Below are 3,905 nucleotides of genomic sequence, written 5' to 3'. Positions count from 1 at the left end.
AAAAATGAGTAAGTTGAATGAGGATTTGAAGGGTCTCCCCATTGAAATACATGGGAAATTTTTGTTGAAAAAAGTTAAATAAAATTAAAAATATAAATGTTAAAAATGAGAAAAATAGAAGCAGTCATGTCCTAAAGAAGAGGAATCTAACGGTGTTTGAATGGTTTTTCTAAGTTGAACGGTTTTGAAGTAGTAGGACTACAAAAACGTACGGAATCTATAATAATAATAACTAGAAAGTGCATTTTCTGAAGAAACTGCAGTGTGAATGCTTGAATTTGAATGTATGCACTGAAATGAATTAATTGCTGAATTTTAAGTTAAAAATGTTGAATGAGATGAAAAATACAGATATTTGCACCTGAAAACAAAAGTGCTGAACTGCTAAAAGCTGACAACCACAGAGAAGAAGTTGGAAAATAGCTGAAAATGTTTTAATTGTAAATTAGAAAAACATAAGAAATGAGAAAAGAAAATTTAGAGTCAGAAAACATCTGAATGAATATTAAAAGTTCATATTCTTTGAATAACTGAATGACTAAAATGTGATCCCTCCACTTGGATCCACACAGTTTATATGATCTTTGAAAGACACGGTGTTGGAAAGGGAATAACGATGGCGACGTTTTGAGGGTAAAATGATGGCTGTAGAGCAAACACTGTGGACACAGTAGCAGTTTAAAGAGAAGTGTTTAAGATGAATCTTGGCACAGTGAGAGACAGAGCTCATTAGGCAGGCAGGTGTGAGCCTGGTTGCTATAGTGACTGCACCAAATGGCTCCATACACACACACAGACATGCACCTCACTTTTGCTGCTTAAAATGAACAGAAAAGTCAGGCCGAAACAAATCGTTCCCAAATGAAAAGTACAAGTCGTATTGACAAAATTCTTTCACCGTGAGCGACAGCAATGTCTAGTCTACCTAATTCTCGGTTTTCATGCCTGTGGAGTTTATTATATGGACGTGGTGACAGTGTAAAGACACCATGCTCTTCTGATTTTCAAACGAACCTTCTGATCCATTTTAACATTGGAGTCTATGGAGCAGTTGGAGGGAGGAGGCTGCGCATTGGTGACATTTATGAAAGAACCATAACACCTATTACAATAGTAAACACATTGGATGAAAGAGGACAGCGATGGCTACGTTTTGAGGGTAAAATGATGGCTGTAGAGCGAACGCTGCGGACACAGCAGCAGTTTTAAAAAAGATTTTAAGATTAATTTTCGACCACCTTCCACTCTGGCAGTTGAGCTGTCTCACTCTAGCGGCAACATTCCGTCCCATACACACCCATTATAAACTCTGAAACGGGTGAAAAAACATCATGAAACTTAAACTGGAACTGAAGAAAAAGTATAATAGATATTGAAAAGATAAATACAAGTTGAATAGTTGAATGTCTTGTCTTCGTTTTAAAGTTTGAATGGTGGCTCTACGTCAATGTATGTGGAAGTAGATACAGTTTAAAGAGGAGTAAGTTGAAGGACAATTTGAAGGGTCTCCCCATTGAAATACATGGGAAATTTTTGTTGAAAAAAGTTGAATAATTTTAAAAATATAAATGTTATAAATGAGAAAAGTAGAAGCAGTCATGTCCAAAAGAAGAGGAATCTAACGGTGTTTGAATGGTTTTTCTAAGTTGAACGGTTTTGAAGGAGCTAGAGTACAAAAAACGTACGGAATCTATAATAATAAAATAGAACTAGAAAGTGCATTTTCTGAAGAAACTGCAGTGTGAATGCTTGAATCTGAATGTATGCACTGAAATGAATTAATTACTGAATATTAAGCTAAAAATGTTGAATGAGCTGGAAAATACAGAAATTTTCACCTGAAAACAAAAGTGCTGAACTGCTAAAAGCTGACAATCACACAGAAGAAGTTAGAAAAGAGCTGAAAAGTTTTTCAATAAAACTTAGAAAAACCTAAGAAATGAGAAAAGAAAATTTAGAGTCAAAAAACCTCTTAATGAATATTAAAAGTTCACCCAGATAGCAAGGAAACATTGAAACAATGTTGAGTCAATATCAGGCGACGTCATTGAAGCAACGTTGAAGTGTGACGTTGACCCAACATCACTCTTGCCCCCATTTTTAACGTTGAAACAACGTCAGGTTTTGATGTTGAATCAATGTTGAAACCTGACATTGATTCAACGTTATATTTTCTAACACTGTTGACATTGAAACAATGTCAGATTCTGATATTGAAACACTGTTGAGATATGGTATTGATTTTCCACCTCTTTCGCACAGTTGCTTTTTATTGAAAAAAAAACAAAAAACCAAAAAAGGTCAATAGACATGTATCATTTGCAAAATACTTTATTAAAAGACAAAGTTTCCTATTTACATTTCTATGTTTCACGTCACTTTTTATTATTTACTCCGGGATGGGGATGGATGATGTGCTTCCTGCGCGCCACCCGTACGATCTGGAGCATATCTGAGCCATTTCTGGACTGCTTGAGAAAAGACCAACTCAGACATAGAGTTCGCCCCTACCTGCTGCGCCAGGCCATCTAGGACAAAAAATAGACACACACACAAAAAAAGGGAATTAGAGCACATGAATAAGCTCTTGTTAATTGTCTTCAGCAGGGAGAAAGTATGTAAACTCCTAGGCTAATAAACATGAAAGTCACCAGGCGGAAATCAGCAAACTGCCGCATTTGATTCCCAAAGAGCTATAAGCTGAAAATGCGATATGTCTTAGCATGGTGTGCCGTGTATCCTTTAAAAAAAAAAAAGAAAACATGGGTCCTCGGGCTGTACAAAGTGTACAACCCGAGGACAAAACAAGCCGAAGACCAAAGACTCCATCTCCAGATTAACCGGACATGAAAGTCTTGTTATTAAGAAAGACAAAGTAATATAGCAAAAAACAGACATAGGAAATGTGAAACGCACCCAGCACATCAATTGATCCCTTTATTGTTCACTTTAGGCTCATAAAACTACAATAAATGTTAAAACTTACCAAATATGCATCTGCACAGCGCTGTCTCTTTAAATGCCCTTTTTTGCTTTGTCTGGTCCTTGTTTTTTTTCCCCTGTCCAGTTGAGTACAGAGGCCAGCTCCTTTGTAATGGCATAAACCATCCAGCAGCACCAATCAACGCAAAGCGTCTCACCTATAGACACATTTTAAGAGATGGAATTAGCGAGTCTCATGTCTTAAATGTGTATGCAAGTGCTTGTGTGTTTACTTCATGTAATTGATGATAGAAACATGTCATTTGGTTTTCCCTAAAGCCTGGTTTTCAAGTCATACAAAGAATAAACCAAAGTATTGGCAGTACAATGTATTTCTATTCCCTTTTGTTGGATATTCATTTGTTAGTTCTTGTAACTGCTAAAAGTGTTTACTAGTTTTTGCCTGTCACATATATTTGTTATACCATGTAAACTGTGAAATTCCAAGATTTTCAAGCTTGCCTTGTAATAGTGGCTTCACAGAGTCTCTGGAATCTACAGAAAAAAAAAAATCACAACAAGATGACATTCAGGAGTATAAACTGGTGTTTTGAAGATAAGAGTACAATGACATTGTGATGCAGCTTTAAAGCTTTTTTAAAAGCATACCATCTATAGGGAAGACATCAGACTCTGCATGCTGGCGAGATCGCAAAGCTGTGTCGGTTTGTGCCGGAGTGGCGAAAGGTGCCGGAAGCTGGGTGGGGCATTATGATGGTTGCTATCAGTGGGCTGGGGGGCAGACTGCGGAGTGATGAGGGCTGTTTAGAAAAAGATAATTTTTTAAGTATTTAAGAATACAGACAACTTGTCAAAAAAGTTTCCTCGTGTCAGACACAGATATGTACACAGACACTAGACAGTATTTTATTACCTGGTATTTTCACTCGAGGGGCCTGGGGAAACCGTTTTTTTGTAGGCTG

At 36.9% G+C, this 3,905-nt stretch overlaps 1 long non-coding RNA gene across 1 annotated transcript; it reads right to left on the bottom strand.

The window, feature by feature from the left end:
- Positions 1–2,315: 2,315 nt before the first annotated feature.
- LOC134645781 (uncharacterized) lies at positions 2,316–3,696 on the bottom strand. Its single transcript, XR_010096583.2, has 4 exons — positions 3,592–3,696; positions 3,445–3,477; positions 2,987–3,140; positions 2,316–2,528 (listed from the first exon to the last, which is right to left on the bottom strand). It is a non-coding gene; the product is annotated as an uncharacterized LOC134645781 (long non-coding RNA).
- Between the last annotated feature and the right edge of the window lie 209 nt (positions 3,697–3,905).

The sequence above is a fragment of the Pelmatolapia mariae genome, linkage group LG16_19 (assembly GCF_036321145.2).
Source record: "Pelmatolapia mariae isolate MD_Pm_ZW linkage group LG16_19, Pm_UMD_F_2, whole genome shotgun sequence".
NCBI classification, from domain to species: domain Eukaryota; kingdom Metazoa; phylum Chordata; class Actinopteri; order Cichliformes; family Cichlidae; genus Pelmatolapia; species Pelmatolapia mariae.
This window is presented reverse-complemented; position numbering and strand designations above follow the sequence as displayed.